We start from the raw sequence: 25,183 nt of genomic DNA, 5'->3' as shown, positions 1-25,183 counted from the left end.
GAGTATCTGGGCCTTCTTGAACCATGGCTGCTGTGTTGAAAACACATGCCTCAGTGGCCTAGGGGAGGAGGGCACCCTGGAGGTCTCTTCTCAAAATAGAGCCTTTAAAATACGTTAAAATCTTTACATCCTTGAGCTTGGGATGGGCAGAATCTAGCTAAGTCCTGGGAAGCAACCAACGAATCTTTCCTATTGTCTGAACGTAAACTGCAGGTTTTTCAAATAAATCCTTCTGCTCTGCTCTTACAGTGCTCATTGCAAACTCAGCTAAAAGCAACCAACAATAATCATACCGTAGCTGAAAAGGTAGCCTGCTTTGAAATATCCTCTGCCAAGCTAATTCCTTTAAACTCAGCCTCCCTCCCCCTCGCCCACAAAGTCTTAGGGCACAGACAAAATGCAGACAAGTTCTTTGCCCTTGAAATTCATTTGGGCTCATGATTTCAGAGGTTTTGGTCCCATAATTGGTTCTGCTGTTTCTGGAAGGTGGTGGGAGAGAGAGTGAAAGAGAGAGAAGGTGGGGAGGGAGGAAGTGTGTTTCACTAATCTAGTCATCTCTCAGTTCAATCTGGGTGACAAGAGGAATCATCTTGGTCCAGCATGGTAATAAATGCCTACAACCCTAACTACTGGGAAGACGGAGGCAGGAGGATTACAAATTCAAGGCAGGCCTGGGGCGGGGGTGGGGGGGTGGGTGGTGGGGGGGTGGAGGGCGGGAACTAGTGGAACCTGGATTCAAACCAAAGTGAAAACAAGGAAGTTGGAAAATAAGTCCAGTGAGGGAGTGCTTGCCTGGCACGTGCAAAGCCCTGGATCCAATCCCAGGTGCTGAAAAGAAAAGAAAGAAAGATGAACTCCACTGCTACGCCAGGTACTACTGTCATCCTCTCTACCCATGAGGCTCAGAGTCGTCCTGTAACTTAATGGAGACCACACAGCTAGTAAACAGAGTGGAGTATCTTAACCCCCACCCTTTGCCCCACCCTCCTAGGGCTCTGCTGCCTTCCAGTTTAGTCCCAGCCCCTGCTAAGCTGTCTCCTGACCAGCAGCTGACCAGCAGCAGGCCTCTGTGTGAAGGGCAGTCTGTTCACCTTGCACGACCTTGGTGCTCACAGCGGTGGACTGTGCTCCCTTCCCGACCCCGCTTTCAGCGATGAAACTGGCATGCACACCCTGGGAACGGGCACTGGTTACAAATCAGAGCCTGCTCCCCAGGAGCTCACCCCACTGCTGAAGTTCAAAGAACACAGGGCAAGGTCAGTGGAAGTCTCCGCTGGAGGTGGGCCTGCTGTCCCGGATGAGTGACGTCAGGCCTCCAGGTTCCCTTCAGCTTCCTTACCTCTGCCCGGTGTTGGCAAGGTCCAGCTCTCACAGGCCATGGTGGCCCCGGCCCCGGGGGTCTGGGCTACAGGAGGGAGTCAGGTGTGCCCACCGGGCCTGTGCATCTGCGTTTCACTGGGCGGGCCTTCCTACCTGCAGGTGCAGCAGCTTCTAGGTCCTTCCTTGCAGGTGCACACAGCAGGCTGCCAGAGGGATAGCGCTGAGCTCAGATTCTCCCTGGAGCTGAAGGACAAAGAGATTCACGTGGGGAGGGACGGCTGTGGGCTCTTGTGCCCCCGCTTCACAGGGCACTCGTATTGCCAGGTTGCTGTGTCCACTTCATGTTACGGATAGGGAAACTGAGGTACAGAGAGGCAATGACCTGCTCCAAGAGGGGGCAGCTCGGAGAGTCCGGGCAGATTCCAGTGGCCCCAGGCCGGGCTCTCACCTTCTCCAGGTCCCAGCAGGTCAACCCAGATCCTAAAGTAATAGCTGGTGCTATGTGGTACCCCACCTCTGGCTGGGGGTGAAGAGGCTTTCCCGGCTTCCTGTGGGAGGCTGGTGGCGGTGGCAGCCTCTGCCTCCCTCCCGGCTGTGTCTCAGGGCAGTGACTCTGCCAGGCTCACTGTGGTGACAGGGAAGGTCCTGAGACTTCAGGATCGTGGGGTTCGCTGTATCCCCCCCGCCAAGTGGAGGCTGGGTGCCAAGGCTTTGCCTCTGCCTCTCAGGCCTCACTCCAGCTGGTGCCTGGGCTCTAGTTCCCCACCTCCAGCCTGCGGTGCCCACTCCCACGTGAACCACCAGTGCCTGCATTTCCCCATTCAGCTGCTGGTGCGTGCTGTGCTATTTTAAGCCCGCGTGGAAGTATTATTTTTTTTTATAAGGACCATCTGCTACCGGCCCCAGCCCAGATGATACAGTTGGAGTTTACCCACAGCATCCTCTCCCGCCTTCAGACAGTTCCAGGAACGAGGGTGAGTCAGACCAGCGGAACCCCGACTTGCTAACCCAAGCGATGGCCTGGACGCCAGCCCTGGGGGGACCACATGCCCTGTGAGGCAGGTGCTTCTGCGGCCTGGGACGGGAAGGGGAGCCTCCCCCCCACCCCCACCCCGTGCTTCAGGGGTACCCAAGCCAAACCATCCCAGCTGTGCCCTTCCCCCCTGGAGGGGCAGCAGCCGGGTCACAAGGTCAAGGGCAAACCTTGCAGCTGTCTGTCATGACAGCTTCTCACAAGGGTGCTCTGTTCCAGCCGTCTCCTGAGAAGCCCCGGGGCTGCTTTGGGGTATGGAAAGAGTGAAGGCTTTTGGCCCAGGGGGCTGCTTGGGGTGGTGCCGGGCTGGTGTTCTCCTGGGCGGCTGGGAGACGTTCTTAAATGCTGAGGGGCGCCCTAGTGTTTTCCCGCTTTGCTCCCCCTCCCCCTCCCTCCCTTCTGTCCTCTTCCCTTCTCCTTGGTGTAAAAAGAGGCCCAAGACAGAGGCTGACCTTGTGTGTGGGATGGGTGCCGTCTCAGACCCGAGCCTCAGCTTTGCCCATCTGTAAGATGGGGCCAGTCGGACCCACCTCCTCGCATGTCTGGGAGCCGTAGAGCCCTGCGACGTGGCCAGCTGTGGGTTTCACACTCTGGGCGGCAGCTGCGCTCTGAGCTGGCGGTGCGCTGCAGGCATGTCTGGAAGTTGGGGGCTGGGGGTCGGTGCCACCATCACCACACGCTGTGTGTTGCTGCTCCTTCCCTGCCTTACACCTGGCAGTTTGTGCCTTAGGGACCCTTGTTAGAGGATGCATGGGCCATAGTTAACTGGGTCCCCTCCCAGCCTGGCTAGAGTATCACTTCTGGGTCATTATAGCCATGCTATAATGACCCAGGACTCTAGGAGCCCTCACAGGTTAAGGTGTGGCCTGGTGGCTCCACGCTTTGTCTCCACCTTTCTTCTTCCTTCTGTGGCTGTGCCTGCCTGGTGCTGGTGTCTGTCTCCCACCATGAGGTCACCGTATTGGCCCAATCTGTCAGGAGTACCAGTGGGGCCTGACAGTGTGACTTCCTGACCCAAAGGCTATCTGCCCCGGCTCTGTGGAGCCTACAGTTTCTCTGTGGTCAGTTTCTTACCCATTTCCTGCCAGCTGCTACTGCTTCTCCAGTTCAGCTTCGACAGCTCTGGTCATGGGGAAAGGGTGGCCTGCTGATTCACTGGCTCTGGTGGGCAGATGGATGCAGGGACTGGGGCATGCCCTGTGGAAAGCACCCTGGGCTGGGGGTGGGGGGGACCAGGCCTGGCCCTCAGACCTCCTCGAGTGATATAGAATAGGCTGAGGGACACTTTCATTGCAAGTGATATCTGGGGGGTGTGTGTAAAAGAGAGAAAGAGAGAAGAGATCTTTTAAAAATTGCATTGAAGTCAAAATAAACGGCTTCACGTGTTAGGAAGTCAGAATATAACTGCAGGCAGTGTGGGGCCTTTCCTGGGGAGCCCCATGTTCTCTCTGAGGCATTGCAAGGTGTTTTCTGTGCTTCAGATTTGGCTATGTAGTCACATTTTACATTTTATTTCCTGGCATGGCCAGACATAAAGAGGGAGCTTCCTCCCTTCCCCCTCTACCAGTGACCCTCCCAACAGGAAGCTCACTGTTATGCCGCCAAGCAGAGTTTTGGAGTTGTCCCCAGTGTGGGCGATCATTGGCCAAGGGTCTTTCCCTGTCCAGCACAGTACCCACAGGGGGCTGGACCAGAACAGGCAAGCACAGTATCAGTGGGAACTTATGCTAATATGAGACCTCAGGCCACACCCACTGGGAGGGTCCAGGATCTCAGGTAAAGGCAGCAGTCTGCCTTGAACCTAACTCCCAACTTGGCCTATGCTTTAGATGTCATGATTAGCATTTGCTAATCTATTGGTGGACCTAGATTATGAAGAAAGAAAGTGATACTTAGAAGCAGAACTACACAGCTCATCCTTCTTATCTGTTCTGTTTTCCTCTTGGGTATCATCAGGTTTTGTGCAAGACACAAGGGACCGCTTAAGCCCTGAACAGAAAGATCAAGCGAAGGAGGACATTTCCCAGTCCGACATGGGCCTGGCTGCCCCTAAGAGTCCAGCGACATCAGAACAGGGGAAATAGCTGTGATAGAGTCTTTGGGGTTGTAGGTGAGACCCAAACTAGTTCAGCTATGGTGGGATTGAAATGAGCTGAGGGATAGACTTGGGAGAGATGGTAGTAGAGAGGGAGGTGTTCAGAATGGCCTTAGCAACCTGAGGGTTCATCTTGGCTCTCTGGCTGGCAGACAGCAAGTGTGATGAGACCTTAGCCGCTCTGGGTGTCCATTCTTATCTGCAGATGGGTGTATCACAGGGTAACCTTTTACCTTTCATGTTTAAATGAGATAATCCATTCCCAGCAAGGCCTCTCTCTAAACTCACTAATAATAATGACTGCACTGAAGGAGTTCTGCTGGTGGGTGACATGCACAGGATACTTTACTCACATCACCCTGAACATTCTGTGTAAGATGCATGTAAGATTAGTATTTCAAGACATGTCACGGTTAGCATTTGTCTGAGAAAACATCTGAATTATCGGTATAGAATTGTATCATTTTCCCAAAGCAATTTCCTTTGGATCAAGAGTAACATTGTAGAAATATGCTTCATTTTTGTTTTCCTTCTTTAAAAATCAAAAGGCTTAGGATACAAGACAGGATCTGGCTTGAGATGCTTGGGATGGATTGAGGGGCTTTCTCAGGGTGACCGGGGCAGGGTGCCCTGCTTCTCACAGCGATGCTCAGCTGAGCCAGCACGTGATACATCTTGGGAGGGGGACCTGAGACCCTGGAGGGCCCTTCCAGGTGTGTGGTGCAAGGACTCACCCTGCATTCAGCTTCCATGTAAATAGACAGCTGCCTATCATCCATCCCATAGGCGGATGGTGGAGTGCTTCAGTCTCGTGGAACAGATGCCTCTGGCCAACAATGATGCAAGCTGTGGGCGGTGCCAGGCTGGCATCTGTATTGGAGTAAGATCTTGGTGGCAAAATGTCAAATAGGCGCCAGAGTCTCAAGCCTGTCATCCTAGCTACTTAGGAAGTTGAGATCTGAGGATCACGGTTCAAAGCCAGTCCAGCCAGGAAAGTCCATGAGACGCTTAGCTCCAATAAACCACTAGAAAACTGGAAGTGGTGCTGTGTCTCAAGCGGTAGAGTACTCGCCTTGACTTGAAGAGCTGAGGGACAGCGCCCAGGCCCAGAGTTCAAGCCCCATGACTGACAAAAAAAAAGGAAGTCAAACAGGGCTAGTGTTAGGTCCCGGAGCTGCTGAGAGCAGGTTTCTTTCTAGTTTCATGTTTGCAAAAAGCCTTTTTCTTACAGAACAATTCACTCTCCGCTGGCTGTGGGAGGAGAGGGCGATGGGGCGCCTAGAAGCACCCAGACATCCATATGTGGTGGCAGCATTGGCAGGAAAACCTGTGCAGCTGTCACTCCGTGTGTGTGTGTGTGTATGTGTGTATGTGTGTGTGTGTGTGTGTGTGTGTGTGTGTGTGTGTGTGTGTGTGTGCTGGTTCAGGTGGGTGCCTGGGTGGTTGGTGCTATTCTGGCACGAGCATCAATGTTCTGGGACTGGAAGCCTACTTCTGTCTCAGGGCCTCATTTCTTAGCTGGGGTAGGATCTAGCTTTTCTGGTTCCACCACAACTCCTGGAGTAGACTGCTTTGCTGGTCAGGATGTGGTGCACCAGCCATGTCCAAGGTTCTGGAGAGTGATTTCGAATTGCCTCCCTAAGGCTTTCTGAGAATTCAGCTGACAGGGACCATCTGTGCCATCTTCTTAGAGCAACAGTCACCCCAGGGAGTCTTTTAGCGCCAGCGCTCTTGGTTTCAAAGTGAGACACCATCATGTCTCTCACAACCCTGGCTGGGTACTCTTGTAACCTATGAGTCAGTCCTGCCACAGCTCTGCCTTCTGGATCCCTTCCCTCGCCTCCCCCAGCTGTGTGTGACAGTGAGGCGCTGTGTCAGCGGCTTGTCCCCCGTCCCTGGACTTGTGACAGCGCTGTCCCTCTTGCCTGCCCTCCATTCTGCTCTTCATTCTTGGGAACTCAGCTTCACCGTCTTGACGTCTGAGCAGCCTCCGGACAGGAGAGCTCTTGGTTCTCCGAGTGTGTGTTTTTCCTTCATCCGGAGGCTGTGTGGTCCCTAGGCTGGGTCTGGCTCACGCCTTGCAGGCCACGTGTTACCTGTCTGACTTTGGGAGAGCAGAAGCAGATCCTCCTCTGTCCCCTCCCCCTCCCCAGGGGTCCACATGTGTGAAGCCTGCTGGGTCCTCATTCCCGTGGTGCCTGGGTCTCGTTTTTTCCTGTTACAGAAATGGATACTACATGAAAATGGTGACTGGCAATCATGGTGATCTCCTGTGTGTGTGTGTCTGTGTGTGTGTGTGTGTGTGTGTGTGTGTGCGCGCGCGCACACGCATGTGCCTGAAGAAATAGGAATTTCAGGACTGGATCATCACCAGGGACAGTGCACAGGTCCAGAGTTCAAGCCCCATGACTGACCAAAAAAATAAAAATGTCAAACAGGGCTAGCGTTAGGTCCTGGAGCCACTGAGCTCTGAGACTTGCCTTTTTTCCTAGACCATGGAGGTCAGAGAAGACACAGGGTGCCCAGGACGCTCAGATCTTTGGGCTGTGAGGGAAGGGACGTCTAGGCTGTGTTCCTGATGGCGGTGCAGTTTCCAGCCGGAAGGAGGCCATCAGTGAGTACCTGTCCACCTGGAGGGACCTGGGATGAGGAATGGCCACAGGACTCTGGGCACTGTGATTCAGATGTTCCCATTCTGTCCTGGGCAGTCAATGAGATGTACTTCATGTATAGTTGAGGACAACCCTGGAAGAGATGTCACTGAGAAGCAGGCCAGGACAGTGTAGCTGTGGACCTCGGGTCTGGTCGGTCCCTGGGAGCAGAAGCATTTTCTCCACTGCCCAGCGGCTCATGGCCCTGGGACGCCCACCCCTGCTGGCTCTCGCTGCTGGACGTCCGCATCAGGGTGTGGCTCTCCCAGGGTGGCCACACTCACAGCTCTCCCCAGACGTCCTCATGACGTCCTCCTCTCATCTTCTCAGTGCAGGGCCTTGCTGCCATCCCACACGGGACCCTTGGCTGGAGGGCAGCAAACCCCAGACCTCTGGATAACTTGGGCTGCCTTGGTGGGCTCTCCCTGGGAAGGTCTTGGAGTTGCAGCTGCTCGGGGGCCTCTGCCCCAGTCATCTTGGAAGGACATGGAGTGTCCAGTGAAAGGCAGTGCCCTGCGTTGGGAGGGAAGAGGCTGGGGGTGGCTGGGTGAGCCTTGGGGTCCTTCCCTGAAGATCTGGGGCCCCTCAGGAGGTCTCTCTGGCCTGGAGGTTCTACCTCCAGTTGGGGAAGAAGGCAGTGAGCACAGGAGCGGGGACCCGAGTGGAACAGGTCACCGTGCCAGGCTTACACCCGGCTTGCTCTACTTTCCAAAATAGCTAATAAGAAAATTAATTTTGTCACCCAGATGTATTCAGTGAAAACATGTCAGGGAAAGACAATTAACCTCTGCACTGAGAATCCTTCCCAGATTAACGAAGTGCACATTTATAGATGTTGAGAGATGCAATTCAGGAGAGAGCTCAAGTCAGAGCTTTTTCCAGACTGAGGGGGTGGGGGGGGGAGAGAGAGAAAGAGAAAGAGAGAGAGAGAGACAAAGAGACAGAGACAGAGAGAGACAGAGACAGAGACAGCAGAGAGAGACACATGCACACAGACACAGACACGGAGGGAGGGAGAGAGGAAGAATGGAAGGGAAGTGAGGGAGAAGACAGAAGGGAGACAGAGACACAGAGAAAGACAGAGAGAGAGAGAGAGAGAGAGAGAGAGAGAGAGAGAGAGAGAGAGACTGAGAGAGAGCAGAACCTTATTGGGGACATGGCTGTCACTTTTACTTATTCAAGGCATTCACTACCCTTGGTTTTGGGTCAGGGTACGTCTTGACAAATGAAACCAAAACCCAGGAAAAGTTAGAACACTAACAAAGGGAATTTACAATCTTCCCATAACCACGTGGTCCCTCTGCTTGCTGATTCTGTATGGCTTTCTCCTGGGAACCCCAGGCCAGCAGGAAGTAGCTTGCTGTCAGAACAGTCTGGTTGGCTAGATCAATAGTACTGAAAATTCTCGCTTTTGTCTTTCCTCTGGGAGCAAGGAATTCCATCCTGGAAAGCCCTGTCCCTCACTTCTGGCCCCTTTGTGGAGACCATGGTGGGGAGACTCTGCTCTGCTTGTGTGGGGCCCGCACAGAAGGCTGAGCCTGGGTAGACAAGCTGGGCAGAGACAGGTGTGGGGGTTGGTGGGTAGGATCTGGTGAGGGAGGGTGGGTGTCAGAATGGTGGGCTTCCCCCCTGGCCCTCTGCAGACTTGGTCCGCCTTGGGGAGCACTGGCTCAGGAAATAAGCCTGACAACTTCTCTGGGGACAGTCAGGTTTGGAGACCCTCAGGGGTCTGCTTTCTGTGTGACTTGGGTGTCAGTCCTGTTCCCGAGTTAGTGGCCGGCAGACGTCCCTGCAGAGCCGGCCACGGAGCTTTTCTTGAGGGTGCAGTGGCTAGTAGCCAGCGGGTGATTGTGCTCCCACTTGCTAAAATCCATACCTTTACAATTTCCTTCAACTCTGTGAAGAGCAAGCAGGACCAAAGACAGCCATACTTTTCAACTCCTGTTACATGACCGATTCTGAGAAGTAGGCATCAGGATACATTCAGTAGGCCCGAGGGAAGGAAGTATTGCTGTGTTGAGCCAACAACAGGAAAACAGTGAGGAACTGGAGGAAGACCCTCAGATACTCAGCTTTTGTTCCCAGAAAACACAGGGGCAACCCAGGGGCCACAATACTGGCCAGCCACGGAAGGAGGAGCAAGAGACTAGGTGTCCAGGCCTCCAAGACTTAGCTGGAATCGAGCCTGGGCTCTTGTGTTAGTAACATTGGGGGATATGGGAGGAACATGGGGAAATGTCCCCTGTGAGAGGCCGAGAGAACGCCAGCCAGCCACTCATCTCTTGAACACTGAGGGCACAGACAAGAGACAAGGTGATAGAGGGTATCTGGAGAGGAATTTTCTGATGACCAGGCTCTTTCTATCTAATCTTCCTAGGCAGATCGACACGTTTGCAGATGGCAGGCAGTGATACATGCACCTATCTTGAGTTCAGTTAGGCCGTTGCTCACTCTGCGTGACAAACCTCTCCCCACTCCCCAGCCAGTAAATAGGGGCACCTTTTCCACTTCTCTGGATCACAAGCTGGCCTGGACTAGAGCTTCCAAGTGCCCAGGGAAGGACCTGAGTGACATCCCATGGACCAGGCCAACTGATGGGGTTGAAGTGCCCTGGATGCAGATGACAGCAGTGTGGTGGGAAGGAGGCCCAGCCTAGGAGAGATGGTCTCAGTTCACAGAGGGATGAGGAATGCAGCCCTGTGAGGGTCCCTGGGCCCAGCAGGGCTGGAGGGGCTTGTTCCTGGGGTTCTGGTCTGTTCCTCTGGGGCCTTCTCTGTGCCTGGCCCTGAGCTGGGCGGCAGATATGTTCATCTCACTTCCCAAAGGTATTGGACTAGCACGAGACCCAGGACATCATTGACTGAGCACCAACTTCCCTCTGTCCCCATGTGCCACCTGCTCTGTTCCCCCCACCCCAGGCTGTGGTCTCAGAAATGGGTGAAGGCTGGAACCCTTGGAAGGAGTAAGATTTTTGGAGGGAAGGGGATGATGGGATGGAGGGCCAGTGCTAAGTCGGAATGTGCACAAGGCTGACGTTTTGCGAGGATGGAACTGGTGGACTGCATCTCCACTGCTCTAAACAGAGTTAAGGAAAGTGGCTCCATCTACAGCATGAAGGCTCTGGCTTAGAGGAAGGAAGAGCCATGGGCCACTGGGGCTCTGACCTGAAATGGGTTACTGGTGAACAGGGTGTCTGAAGCCTCAAGGATGGGTGGGTGCCTCCTTATAGCCTCAACTCCTCTTACGGGATTCGTGATGCTTGGCGGGCAGCCCCTCGCCAGTGGCTGTGTGTACGTGTACAATGTTTCAAATTCAGATGCCCTGGTGGGCCCTGGGCGCATGTGCGCCCACGTGTGACGCTGTCCTGCACCCCAGGCGCATGCGCACAATGTGTGACACCGCCCTGCATCCCAGGCGCATGTGCACACACGTGTGACGCCACCCCCCCACCCCAGGCGCATGCGCACACACGTGTGATGCCGCCCCACGCCCAGGTGCATGCCCACACATGACAACGCCCCGTACTCCAGGCGCATGCGCACACACGTGCGATGCCACCCTGCACCCCAGGCGCATGTGCACTCGTGTGACGCCCAGGACCGGAAAAGCTTCCGGGAAGGCGCTGGCCCTCCTCGATCCCCCTGCGCCCTTTAACTTCACGCGCCCAGCAGACGCTCTCTGGGTCTGAGTCAAATTACATGGGAGCCCGAGGGAAAAACAAGGGCCCCCTCCCCGCTACCCTCTGCCTCCCATCTTTCCGTCCTCCAGAGGCGAAGGCCCAGGGCGGCAGCGGCGGTGGAGGCTGCGGGCCGCGGGGCAAGTCCTGGGCAGGGCGCGTCTCTGTCCAGGAGGAGCCTAGGGGAGCTGGGGAGCTGGGGCCAGGCCGGGAGGGTGCGGGGCGGGCTCGGCCGCGGATGGGCTTTCCCTGCTGCCTCTGGCCGCGCCGGCACTCGCTGCGGCAGGGACCAGGGACGGGCAGCAGCCTGGTGACAGGCAGGGGAAGTGGCGACTGAAGAACAAGACCGCTCACAGGACCTCGCAGCTGGGCCCACTTCCCCGTTCCCCGGGCCGGCTCCCCTCCCACCCCGCCGTGGTGCGCCCCCAGGCCGGTCCCACAGGGGCCGCGAGGCCTGCCCAGGGGCCAGCCGAGCCTGCAGGGGTCACGCACTCCGCAGGACCTTCTCAGTACTTCCTACTTAGAGAGCGAGGCCCTGGCGGTCATGTGCGAGGTGCGGCGGGGGGCGGGGAGCGGAGGGTGGGGGCTGGGAGTCCCTGGGACCCCTCATGGAAGGTTCTAGTCCTCGGTGGTGGAAGGCTTAGCCTGGGGGGGGGTCATCCTCTGAGGTGTCTGCTTCATGAGCCCAGGGGACAAGCAGCACCTGCAGACCCAGCTCCTCAGAGGCGCCAGGCCAGGGCTGCTTTCTTCATGCCTCTTGCTGAGGTCTGCAGCCGGGACTTGTGTCCACCGGCCTCCGAGTTGTCTCTGGGTCCCTTTTCTTGAGCTATTTATTACCTCAGCCCAAGTGCCAACACACAGGGACTCTGAGCATACACAACACGGCTCGGTCTCTAGTTAGGGGCATTGAGAAGGAAGCCCCCGCCCGGGGCAGGCAGGTGGGAGGCGGGGGAGTGAGGCTGGGGTCCTGCCTACTGACACACCCTCACCCCAGGGTCTCTCTTGCTCCCTTCCCCACTTTGGATCCTCGGAGGTGGATTCCTGGGGGCACAGGCTTTGAGGGTAACTGTCTAAATACACTTGGTTAGTGTAGTGAGACAGTATGCGAATAGTAGTGCAAATATCACGTTAGAGACACCCCGTGTGCCACACACCCTCGGCTTGGTCGGCCGCCTGTCCTCCCCGCAGCAGCTGCCAGGCCCGTTGGCCTGAAGTGGGAATGGAAGTGGAGACATCTAACCGCTAACCCGCCAGGGCTCTGCTCCTCACCCCAGGCCTTTTTCCTGTACAGCTCCGTACCAACGCTGACCGGGTCCCTTCCTGAGAACACGGGATTTGTGGAGGACCAAACATGTGACGGCTTGAAGCTCTGTGGTGGTAAGTAAGGCTGGAGACACTGGCACCCCTCTACATTTCGGGCTGAGTACATCCCGTCCCCTCCTGCTCCCTGGGGTGGGGCTGTGACACCATGCAGACAGCCCTGCCCAGAGCCCCCACCAGCTCCCACCCCAGCGTGGGGGTTGTGATCTCGGGCCATTTCCAGAATCCCAGTTTCTTCCCTTGTAACAATAGCTGCTGGCCGGTTTGTTGGCTCCCTGGGGCAGCCACGAAGCACCACAAACGGAGTGCCTGTGACATTCATTGGGTTGGAGTTCTGGAGGCCACAAGTCCAAGTTCAAGGCATCATTGGGGTGATTTTTTTTTTTTGTCAGTCATGGGGCTTGAACTCAGATCTTCAGCTCAAGGTGAGCGCTCTACCACTTGAGCCACAGTGCCACTTCTGGTTTTCTGGTGGTTCATTGGAAATAAGAGTCTCATGGCCTTTCCTGCCTTGGCTGGCTTTGAACCATGATCCTCAGATCTCAGCCTCCTGAGTAGCTAGAACAACAGGCCTGAGCCACCAGCACCCAGCTAGGTGGGGTGCATTTTTTTTTTGGCTACAGGAAGTGGGCGTGGCCTCTGCTGGGTGCTTCTTTGCTTGTAGAAGTATCTTCTTCCTCTGTCCGTGTGGTCTCCACTCCGGTGGAGCACAGGACAGACGGCCACAGTGCTTGGCTGGAATGGAGGCTCTGTGAAGGACCATGTCCTGTGGCCAAGAGCCTCCCATACTCCAGACCTCCAGGAGGGTGGAAAAGAGATGAGTGAACTTTCTGAGTTGTCTTTTAGGAAGGAACTACAGTTATTTGAGGCCAGATTGGAAAGTCAGCTTTAAGAAGAGTATTGTGGTTGAGTGTGGTGGTATATGCCTGTAATCTTAGATATGTGGGAAGTAAAAAGTTTGCAAGACCCCATCTCAACTAGTCAAAAGCTGGAGTCAATGACATGCACCTCCCATCCAAGATATGAGTAAACAGGAAGTATAAATAGGGGTATGGTCCAAGCTGGTCTGGGCAAAAAGTGAGACCCTATTTGAAAAAGAGTGGAAAGGGCTGGAGGTTGGCTCAAATGGTGCAGCACCTACCTCACAAGTACAAGGCTTTGATTCAAATCTTAATACTGCAGAGAGGGGGGTGGAGAAGCAAAGCAACTCTACATATGCCAGATATCCTGGGTCCTTGATACACATTTGTTTTCCCATGGGTGCTCATGGCTCCCCCACAAAGATAAGATTTTTATCATTCCAATTGTACCACCCTGTAAACTGAGACTCAAGGAATGTGGGGTGACTTGTCCCCAAAGCTGAGCTGCCAGTGCTGGCTGCAGGATCACAGGCACTGGAGCAACTGGAAGCAGATAGAAGGCCAAGGCAGATGTTTCTGTGTGTTGACACCTACGTGTGTGGATGTTTGTGTGTATGCATTGTACATGTGTCTCCACAGCTGTGCACAGATCTCAGGTACATGTGTATGTATATACATGTGCTGCAAATATGTGCAGTTAGTACATGTGCATGTATCTACGTGGGTGGGCCTACACGTGTGTGCATGCGTGTCCTGACTTGCCACACGTCATGCTCTGGGTGGAGCACAGGGACTGTGTTGAGGATCCTGGTCCTTGTCCTGTGGGGTAGAGGAGACAGACTTGCAGCAAGCTTCTTGGAGAACTCGCAGTGAGGCATGAAGGAGCCTGTGAAATGCGCGGCTGAGTGTATGTTTGGACAGCTTCTTGGAGAGTGGGCTGGAGGTCAGGCTTGGGGTGGAGGGCTGAGGGACGGGCTGGGCTGGGAGAAGAGGCCTTGTTAGGAGGCCGTTGTAAAAATCAGGAGAAGGCTCAGGGCAGCTGGTGCTGCGGCTGGCCGGAGAGGGCACGGGTGTTTGAGATGGAAGAGGTGGAATCTGCAGGACATAATAGACCAGATTGGGGGGGGGGGTCCAGGGGTCGGGGTCCAGCATGTACTTTGGATTGGTCCCTGACTCATCCTACCCAGGAAGAGCGGCATAGGATGGGGCAAAGGGGCTTTGAATCAGGGTTTTGATACACCAAAGCCTCAATTCTCTGTGTCTTACATCTAAAGGAAAGGAAGGGAGCGGCGTATTGCTGGGGTATTCCAGCCTGGTCAGACAGCCTTTCAGTGGAGGCGTCTAGAGGGCAGGCAGAGGGCTGACCCATGTGGTCCCACACAGCTCACAGAGCTCAAGTCTGAGGCAGACACTAAGGTCATTGGAAAGAGCAGGAGCTAGGGAAGGCCTGGAAGCCCTGGCCTTGAATACCCCAGGCTCTCAGAACACTCAGGCCCCCAGAGCCCAGGGTGTGAGTGGGGAGTGACCGTGTGCAGGCCCCCCTCTGCCCATGCCGCCCCATTCCGAGCCCAGGGTGTGAGTGGGGAGTGACCGTGTGCAGGCCCCCCTCTGCCCATGCCGCCCCATTCCGAGCCCAGGGTGTGAGTGGGGAGTGACCGTGTGCAGGCCCCCCTCTGCCCATGCCGCCCCATTCCTGCGCTCCCTGAGGCTACTTCAGCGCTCACATGCTGTCCTGGGGCTCCTGGCATCGCTGCCTGATGCATCCAACGCTGCCGTCTTCCAGCTGATATGGTATCAGCCCTCTGACTAAGAGATGGCTTCCCTAAGTGCTTCCCTTTGGCCAAGCTAAATATTAATTATCCTCCTTTATTCATGATTATTCATGGATGTCATCACACCACCAAGCAAAATGTCAGAGCAGGGAGACCCGGAAAGCAGTGAGTGGAGCGGTGGGTGGAGTGACTGTTCATGCGTGGGCGTCGGGCCTGCTCACTCCCCGCGAGCTTCCGAGCAGTGGCCACGCCCCGGTGAAGCGAGGTTGGAAGGACGGGAAGTAGTTTGCCCAGCCTGGGCATTCAGGTGACAGATGCTTCTAGAACAAGAGTTGGATGGAATTTGTCCTTGATTGTCCTGAGAGGAGGTTTCTGTTTTTGATGGTTAAGTCAACAGCTACAGGAGCTATAATGTGCCAGGAGTGTGTAAGAGAAAAAGAGAGTGGCGCAGGTCAGATGATTAGGCTGTGTGTGTGTGTGTGTGTGTGTGTGTGTAGTTTGGAAGTCTGCTGTGTGTGTGTGTGTGTGTGTGTGTGTGCATGTGCACATGCATGTGTGTGTGCACGGGTGACTTGGGAGCACATTGCATATGGGTGGTGACCCCATCCTGATGGGCTCTGGGGAGAGACCTTTATTACATGCCAACAGCTGCAGCACACTGGTGCTCACTGAGTTTCTGCTTGGTGCTGGGCCGGCTCTGCTTGCTCCCACTCAACCGCCTATGTGCGCGCTCCCTTCCTTCGGAGGACAACCTTGGAGGGAGGCGGTGAAGGAGGAAGGAGTCGGAGTGAAGCCTGGAACAGACAGAGCCTAGCCTATCCTTCTAATTACTTCCAAGCAGTGGAGCAGATCTGCAATTATATCATGAGGTCATCTTCATTAGAATGACATAAAATGTCTAATTACGTACGGTGGCATCTTTTCCATTCTTGTCATAGTTGAAATAGAAAAGCTTCCAGCTCCAGTGGTGAGTTTGGAATTCTCCTTCTCTCTGTTTCTCTCTCATCCTGGTCACTGGCCTCCAGCAGTGCACAGGCCTGTGTGCCTGCTGGCCGCCCCAGCACCATCTGCTTGTGGAGGGAGAAGTAGGGTGGAGGTCCAGGAGGCTTCCTCTTCCTTATAGGGGCCCAACCTTCATTTTCCTGGATGCAAAACCCATACCAGGACACCTGCTCTCGATGCCATTGTGGAGTACTGGTTCATTGTCCCCACTGGTTAGAGAAGGAAAAGGCAAGAACTCATTTATAGCAGACAGAGAAAGTTTATTTGAGAGCAAAAGGAAAGCTGGGAAAGGAAAGCCACGAAACAGACTCCAAGGAACCAGCCCCAAAGCTGGGAGTCCAGTGGAGTCCTCTTGGAGGGCAGTTGTTATAGTTCACAGCTTCTTCCATACCTCCTCCTCCCCTGGGCCTTGCACAGATTGCTTGGTGGCTTGTATTTGAAGTACCCTGGCTATCTTCCATGGAACGGCAGGAACCCAGGGCATTGTGGGAAGAAGAGACAGTTGAGAGGGAGCTCAGGGCATTGTGGAAGAAGAGACAGTTGAGCAGGAGTCTAGGGCATTGTGGGAAGAAGAGACACTTGAGAAGGAGTCCAGGGCATTATGGGAAGAAAAGACAGTTGAGCAGGAGCCTTGGGCATTGTGGGAGGAAGAGATAGTTGAGCAGGAGTCCAGGGCATTGTGGGAAGAGGAAACAGTTGAGCAGGAGCCCAGGGCATTGTGGGAAGAGGAGACAGTTGAGAGGGAGCTCAGGGCATTGTGGGAAGAAGAGACAGTTGAGAAGGAGCCCAGAGCATTGTGGGAAGAAGAGATAGTTTAGCAGGAGCCCTGGGCATTATGGGAAGAAGAGACAGTTGAGAGGGAACTTTGGGCATTGTGGGAAGAAGAGACAGTTGAGTGGGAGCCCTGGGCATTGTGAGAAGAAGAGACAGTTGAGCTGGAGTCCAAGACATTGTGGGAAGAAGAGACAGTTGAGTGGGAGCCCAGAGCATTGTGGGAAGAAGAGACAGTTGAGAAGGAGCCCAGAGCATTGTGGGAAGAAGAGACAGTTGAGCGGGAGTCCAGGACATTGTGGGAAGAAGAGACAGTTGAGAGGGAGCCCAGGGTATTGTGGGAAGAAGAAGCTCCATGTTGTCTGCCACATGTTATACTCACCATTAAAAAAAGTCCTTATCTAAGTAAAACACACACACACACACACACACACACACACACACACACACACACACACACACACACACACACACACACACACACACACACACACACGCACACCCGGGCCAGCTTCCGCATGGAGGACAGAGATGAGGGCCCTGCCCCTCTAGCCCTCAGTTTCTTCATCTGTGAAATGGAGTGAGCGGTACTGACCTGAGAGAGAAGGTCAAAAACAGAGGCTGGACCTTAGCAATGGTGCTGCCTGAGGGGATTTTGCTGCTAAAGCCAGGGAATAAAATCCCTTCGCACAGGTGGGGTACATGGTCAGTGTGAACGTCCTTGTCTACCTCCACTGGCTGTGGGAGTCCAGCCCCAGCTCCCCAGCCTGAGGGGCACAGAGACGCCCCCAGGTGTCTTGGGGACTCTCAGGACAGAGCTCACTCCTTGTCACCCAGATGGCCTCCCTGGGCTTTCCCCACGCATGGCCTCTGGCCAGCTGCTCTCTGCTCGGGCTGTCCTGCCCTCCCTGAGTGTGACACAGCCCTGCCCTGCGTCCTCTGGCTGTGGTGTGAGGGGGAGGGGCGCAGCGCTGCTCACTGGCCCCAGGCCCGCCCCCCTTTCCTGCAGGGGCCTGGGGTGGGGGTTCCTTCTCCTCACTCAGGGCCTTGCATCCCTTCCCCTGTTCTCTTGCCCTTGGACTTGAATCAGAGACAACACCCTACTGGAGAAGCTGCATGTGGGGCACTTGGCCCTTGAGGGCTTCCCCTGAGCCTCGGGGAAACCCTTGGCCCGCCCCACATCTGGAGCACGTCTGTGGCTGATCTCAGAGACAGTCTTCCCCGAGGTGCCCTCCCGGCATACATTTACAGCTACGCTTACAACCCCACGTTTACCAAAAGTGACCTCACTGCTGGCACAGACTTGTGCAGAATAGAATAGAATGTTCTAGTGGGGAGTTTCTCTTCTCTTCTCCCCCCTTCTTTCCCTCTCTCTCTCTCTCTCTCTCTCTCTCTCTCTCTCTCTATATATATATATATATATATATATAAAATGAGAACATTTAAAATCATGACAAAAATGCACATACAGTGACCATCATCATCCCTCATAAGTGTGCAGTTTTCCACAATTTTCAGTGCTTTGGTACTTGTCACCGCTCCCTCCCCCCATCCCGTTTCTTCCTGTTTCGTGTGGGCTGGGCCCACAGGCAGTGCTGTGCGCCCCAGCAACACCTCGGGGACAGCGCAGCACCTCCCAGCTGCTGCTTGGGGCTCTGCCTGAGTCTGATGTGGACACCAGCATCCTCTCCTGGTCTCTCTGAGTCTCTGACTCGGGGCAGCGTGTCTTCAGACTTTCTGTCTGTATGCTACAAACCACGAAGCTCCCCTTGGGGAGGGAAGAAAATCAGATACAGCAGTCCAGAGGGGCTGGCACTAGTGGCCTGGAAATGGGCCTCTGGCGGTGACTGCCTTGGGGCAGACAGCAGCAGCCGACTGGGCCAGGCAGGAAGTGACCAGGATGGACTCTGTTGGAGCACATTAAAGAAAAAACAAGAGTCAGTCCAGCCAGGTGAACTGTGTACTAGGCTGGCCTGCGGCTGAGCGCTGACCTCCTGTGACGTACCATCGATCCAGACTCTCCACTTCCCCTGGTGCCTTCTCTGCACAGGAAAGTCCCTGCAGGTGTGAGCCAAGCCACACAAAGCAGCTTGGGAGATAGCAGCCCAGGAAAAATAATTCCACCTGTAAACACCTGTGTTAACAAGTGCTGTGTTTGTACAGCTATTTTCTCTTTCAAACGCTGTTTGCACACACCTATTCTCTTACCCTGCTCAGGTGTGTCTCGCATGGCATCTGCAGACCTGCTGGCTGAGGGCCAACCTGCCCCCGGAAATGCCTGCGTCCTCTGCTTGGCGACCTGGGGCGGGGTGTGGGAGGAGCTGGGGCTCTGGCTCAGGAGCAGTCAAGCTGTTGGCTTGGTCTCTTGGACTTTAGCCGGTCCCCTGGAGCGTGAGGTCTGAGGTCTCTGGTGACTTCTGGAAGCCCCTGGGGGGACGGTGACCCCCGCTGGATGAAAGAGGACACCTGCTCTTTCCATGCCAGCTCAGGCCACTTTGCATTTTCACAGCTAGAGGAAATTTGAACCTTTCCACCAGCTGGTCACAGCAGTGGCTAGACCCACACAGGGGAGTGGGGGACCCCCAGAAATCTAAAATGAATCCTGTGAAGGATGGTGGGGAGGAGAGTCAATGTGGCTGTTCAGTGCAGCTTTCTAGCAGCCTCTGGAAACCTCTAGAATCCTTCAGGAGCAGTTTGGACTCCTTGGGAGCCTTTTGGACTTTTGTCTGGCTCTGGCTTCTGGTCCCAGAGCATCAGCCAGGATGATGACAGCCATCGGGCCTAGACCCCGGGGGGCTCATTCACTGGGCCTGCAGTCCAAGGTTGACTCCCCTGGCAGGGGTGGGGAGGGAGAGAGAGAAGAGATCACTGCCTGTGTATTTATATACTAAAAACCTCTTATTTAGAATAACGGTGTATTTACAGACTAGTTGCAGAAGTAGCAGAGAATTAGTAGGTGCTGGTGGCTCATGCCTGCAATTCTAGCTAGTCAGGAGGCTGAGATCTGAGGATTGCAGTTCGAAACTAGCCAAGGCAGGAAAGTCTGTGAGACGTTTATCATCAATTAGCCACAAAAAGCTAGATGTGGAGCTATGGCTCCAGTGGCAGAGTGCTAGCCTTGAGCGAGAAAAGCTCGGGGATAGCACCCAGGCCTTGAGCTCAAGCCCCTAGACAGGTGAACAAAGAAACACCCAAAAAGGATAGTGGAGAGGAGAGACTCCCTGCATTGTCAACAGCTTGCAGCACTTAAGTTCACTTTTTTCCATACAGAACCAGCAGCTAGACTTCACAGCTGACTTGGGTTGTAGCATGCTCCTCTAGGTCATCTTTCCATCGCAGGGTCCCCTGAGTGTCCCACATCCCATTTGGCTGTCACAGCCCCAGGAGCCTTCGCTGACCTCTAATAGTTTCTCAGACTCTCATTGTTTTGGGTGACCTTGACAGTTTGGGGGAGCATTTGACCAGACATTTTGGATAGTATCCCTCAATTTGGGCGTATCCGGAATTGTTATGGTTAGATAGAATTTGGGGTTTGGGCGGGAAGACTTTCGAGGTGAAGAGCTATCTTCGCTTCATCCTGTCAAGAGTGTACACTATCAGCATGACCAACACTGTCGTTGACCTTGGTCATCTGGTTGAGGTCAGAGTCATCAGATTTCTCTCTGGGCAAGTTCTCTTGATGGACACCTTTCCATGCGTTCTTAAAGGGCCGGTACTTGGGCACTGGCTCCATCCAAGGGAGATGGAGACTGGAGGCTCCATCTCTGGCGGTGGGCCTGGGGTGGGGTGGGGTGCCTAGATTGTCTGGACTCCTTTTAAAAGGACCAATAATCTCTTCTCCCCATGTCTTACTTACCCAATCATTCAGTTGAATCAGCATGGACTCACAGACATTTACCTTTACACTTCAGGCTACAGACCAATGCTTCACAGCTTTTTGCTGCTTACACGTCCCCGCGTTGGCAGGCGGGCCCTCTCCCAAGGCTCCCGTACCCCTGCCATCTCCTGCCTTTCACTTTGTGAATACTTCCTTACTTCAGGGGAGGGTGCTTTTACTGAACACCTGCTGAGGGCTGGTTTAGGCACTTGATTTGCATTTTCATTGCTCAATAATAACCACTCCTCTCACGAGGACAGCCCTCCTCTTCCTCTTCCTCACAGGCTCACAGGTTTCACTCGGATGGAGAGCCGCAGAGCCAAGGTCATATTCTAATGGGGGCGGGAACGAGACTGCCTCTCCAAAGGAGAGTTGTGGGTCTTTTGCCTGGCATAAGGGAGGCACTCAAGACAGCGCTAGTCTTCCTGTTCTTGCTACTAAATGGTGGATCCGCTTTCTGTCCTGTGCTGATCAGCCTGGATTGGATCAAGTGGTCGTCTCAGACAACCACATTTCCTGATGTTGCTTGCTGGCCCAGGGGGTGGCTGACTTGAGGGGATGGGTCATGAGGGGAGAGGGCAGAGGAGGGAGGAGGCCTCTGAAGACCATGTCTGCTGGCTGCCATCAGCTTTGCAATTCTGCCACTGAGAGAAGATGACTTAAAACAGAGGGCTTTACACTGAAAATGTGGCCTGCCAGGACACCTTCCCTCATTGCCCATGTTTTGTTGTTTTAGTTTTTAGCACAGGGGATACTGCCTGGCTGGGCATGGACTGGTTATTAGAGCAGCCTGGTCTAATAACCTGCTAGCTATGTTTGCTTCTTTGGTCATAAATCCAGGTCTGGTTTCATTGTTCTTAGATCTGTGTCTCCATCTTGGTACATTCCTCCTTTCTACCCAGAAATGCTATTGGCTAGCTTCTGCCAACAAGTAGGACTTGGTTGGGGTGTGAGGTTGGGTTTCCGGTAAAAATTTTTGACATGGTTACAGGTGCTGAAACTAGGGGCTAAATCCTGGCTGTAGGTGGGGTGTGGTCACACATTCTTTTTCCTGTAGGAGCTTGTGTGGGTGAGTTCACCCAAGCAGGAAGGGGGAGGCTTGGGAAGCAGGGTGATGGGGCAGGGCTGAGGACCAATGATGTGAAAGCCTGACTTTCAGTCCCCAGAAGAAGCTGAAGATCATTTGTCTAATTAGGACACAGATTAGGGATCCAAGCCTCTGGCTAAGATAGTAGGTATCTCAGATTCAGCAGACCAGAGACTGAAGGGAGGAAAATAGGACTCAAAACATGAATACTCAGCTCCAGTCCTCTCAGGTCAGCTAAAGAAGGTCTGGTGTGTTGCAGACACAGAGGGAGTGAGGGGTAAGAACAAGGTTCAAGGGCAAGGCCATGGCCGCCTCCTGCTATGAATATGCTGTAGGAGCAGCAGCACCTGCACAGTGATGCTTGTTGCAGCTTCATTTGCAGTAGGATGGAATGGACAGCAGCCAATGAAAATGTTCATCAGATTTCTTTAGGCTAAGCATATGGATGGTAGACTACACTGGAGAAAAAAGAATGGCTCATGCGACTTGATATGGAAAGTGTGGCAAAGATACACCGCTGAAGTGAAGACAGCAAACTGCAAACATTGTACACCCATCCCAAGAAAAACAGACTCGCAGTGACCTATTGCATTGTCTGCTGAGTCAGTTAAAGCAGATTCTCCTGCAGTAACAGAAAAACCAACTGGCCCTGGCTAGGAACGGTTCATTCTTTTCTCATGCAGCACTAGGTCTGGTTCTGCTGCTTACAAGGTCTCCAGAGACCCAGTTTCTTTCTCTTCTGCTCAACCTTCTTGAAACATGTTGACTTTTTTTTTTTTTTTACCTTTTCCTATTTTTTAACCCCAATGGTTCCAAGAAGGCTGTAAAATCATACCCAAGTTTGAGGAATGGCTAATGTCAGACACAGTTGCCTTTGTTTGTAATATGGAAAGAAAAAAGTTTCCCAGATGCTACCTGGGTCCCTTGTGTCCTTGCTATGAGCCAATTGCCTGCATGTCTCTTTAGCTAGATTAGAGCCTGTACCTATTTCTAGCCTCAAGGGAGTCTGGAAATGCAAGTATATGGCATTCTAGCCACTCCAGAGTATTTAAAAAGAAAGTTTAGAAGAAAATGTTCAGTTGGGCAGCCCTGGGCCCATGTGTGTTGGAAGACATTTTGAGAAAAGTATCTGGGTGTTCTTGACAATAGTTATATATGGTACATAGGATGTGAGGCCTGAGAAGGGAGAATGGCGGCGGCTGCTGCTGCTGCTGCTGCTGCTGCTGCTGCTTCTTCTTCTTCTTCTTCTTCTTCTTCTTCTTCTTCTTCTTCTTCTTCTTCTTCTTCTTCTTCTTCTTCTTATTATTATTATTATTATTATTATTATTATTATTTAGGCTTGATGCTTTGACTTTTATGTTACCATGTAAGATTCTAGAGTTGCTCATTGGGAGCTGCTACCTCTGGGGCTATGCCAAGGATGGAAGTAGACATTTCCAGCTAAGAAGCAAGAAAGTGCTAAGCAAGAAAGAGCACGTATGATTCTTTGAATGAAACACACACACACACACACACACACACACACACACACACACACACACACACACACACACACACACACACACACACACACATACACGCACACACACCTACCTGCCAGGTGCTGGTGGCTCACACCTATAATCCTATCTTACTCAGGAGCCTGAGATCTGAGGATCGTTTGAAGCCAGCTCAGGCAGGAAAATCTGTGATACTCTTATCTCCAATTAAATCATAGGAAAAGCTGGAAGTGGTGCTGTGAGTCAAATGGTAGAGTGCTAGCCTTGAGCAAAAGTTGCTTAGGGACAGCGCCAGGGCCCAGAGTTCTAGTTGTAGGACCACTAGGAAAAACAAAAACAAAAAACCCCCACAAAAGCCAAAAAACAAAAACAAACCCAACCCAAAGGTCAAGCAGAGTCAAGGAGCAGTGTGTAGTATGTCATGTGGAGTGAGTTGACTCAGGGGACAGTGCTGGGAAGATCCCCAGGCTCCTGCTTGTAGAGATAAAGGCCATTTATGGACTTCCTGCAGCCGAGCCCTTGAGTGCATGGCCTGCAATCCTGGGCAGTCCAGGCCGAGATGGGGGATGGGTGAGGGGGCCCCCTCCCTACCTTCCAGGTTTGTCTGGGGGCAAGCTGGGGCTATGGCTCATTGTCCCCTTTGGGTGATATTAAGGGGTGGTGCAGAGAGCTCGGAGAATCCTGTTCCCCCATTTTTTTTTTGCACATTTACTATCTCTCTTGCTGTCCTGTCTCTCAGAAGGCAGTGTTGAAACCAAGTCTTCAGGAAAGTCCCCTTTGCTTTGCTATTGAGACTGACAGAAGCTTCTAATTCTGCCAACCAGCCAGACACGAGTCTCTGACGATGTAGCAAAAAAGCAGAAATGGGAAGCTGTTCTCAAGTCACTGCTTGAACCAGAGGACTGGGATAAAATTGGGAGAGAGCTAAGAGACGCGTCATTGTACTTTTGCTGGGGGTGGTGGCTGGGGTGGGGGGGGGGAGACTCTTACCTCTGATGGAGCAGGGGAGGGAGGTGGGTATTTGTATCCCTGCACGGGTGGTGGTGGTCCATAAAGGAGTGGAGGGCTTGTGTTCTAGTTGGTGTTCACACACAGGGATTGGCCTGTGACGACTCTGGGGGAGGGATGTATTCTGGCTGGACTTCACCATTGGTTCTCTTGAGCAGGAGTGGAATGCTCTGGTCTTGTTCTGGTTTGAGAGTTGAGTGGCAGGAATCTGCAGCTCTTCATCAGCCTCAACTGGGGTACACTTAGTTTGAATCTTTAATAATTTCTTCAGTAGAGGGAATTCTTATCACTGTGTCAAATGATTTCAGTGTTGATGCAGTTCCTAACAAAATGTGTTTGATTTGTCCTTATACGTGCAAGAGGAAGGCCAGGCTGGCATAACTTCTGATCATGAACAGAACGCCGGGTAGGATGGAGCTCCAGCAGCCCTGCAAGGACTGGACTGGACGATCCAATTCAGGGAAGACTTTTATAGAGACTCCTAGGTTTTTAAGGTAGCCCTTCTGGATATTCATGAAATATTCAAATTGGGTAGGTCTCAGAACCTAACAGCTTGCATGCCAGTCCGAGCTTGTTGTGAGGAAAAAGAAAAACCGCTCTAGGTATGTTAAGGACTTTAATCCAGGAAAGTTGCTCTTCTTTATTTTCGTGGTGTGTGTGTGTGTGTGTGTGTGTGTGTGTGTGTGTGTGTGTGTGTGTGTGTGTGTGTGTGTGTGTGTGTGTGTGTGTGTGTGTGTGTGTGTGTGTGTGTGTGTGTGTGTGTGTGTGTTCTGATACCTCAATTTGAATCATGCCTTATACTCTGACTCAGCTTTTTTGCTCATCTATGCTGCTTGAGCCACTTCTCTAGTCCGGCATTTTGTTGTTCATTGGAGAGTCTTGAACACTTTTCTGTGCAGGCTAGCTTCAAACTTGGATCCTTAAATCTCAGTCTCCTAAGTAGCTAGGATTATAGGCATGAGGGCCTGGCAGGGAGTTCTTTACTAAATCAGTAAAAGAGCTACAGGAGCAGCTCTGATTTGTTTCTCTGAAGTAACCCTAGAAGAATCTAGAAGTGGTCATCAGGAGAGCTGCAAACTTGAAGCTATGCCAACAACCTAGAAGTTGCCAGTTAAGGAGAATGAAGCATTTAAGCAAGAAGCTACCGCCCAATCTGCTTTTGATGGAGAATGTCCAGGCAGAGCTGGCACTCAGGGCTTAGCTGTAGGTCCC

At 53.3% G+C, this 25,183-nt stretch overlaps 1 long non-coding RNA gene across 4 annotated transcripts in view; it reads left to right on the top strand.

Annotated features, from left to right (window-relative positions):
• Positions 1 to 25,183, top strand: part of LOC138822442 (uncharacterized) — a 77,289-nt gene that overhangs the window by 20,250 nt on the left and 31,856 nt on the right. For all 4 annotated transcript variants that reach the window (XR_011370459.1, XR_011370458.1, XR_011370457.1 and 1 more), the window contains exon 2: positions 12,067 to 12,152. This is a non-coding gene — a long non-coding RNA (uncharacterized lncRNA). The remainder of the gene's footprint in view (positions 1 to 12,066; positions 12,153 to 25,183) is intronic.

The sequence above is a fragment of the Dipodomys merriami genome, unplaced genomic scaffold (assembly GCF_024711535.1).
Source record: "Dipodomys merriami isolate MVZ:Mamm:240054 unplaced genomic scaffold, mDipMer1.0.p SCAF_110, whole genome shotgun sequence".
In the NCBI taxonomy this organism is placed as follows: domain Eukaryota; kingdom Metazoa; phylum Chordata; class Mammalia; order Rodentia; family Heteromyidae; genus Dipodomys; species Dipodomys merriami.
This window is presented reverse-complemented; position numbering and strand designations above follow the sequence as displayed.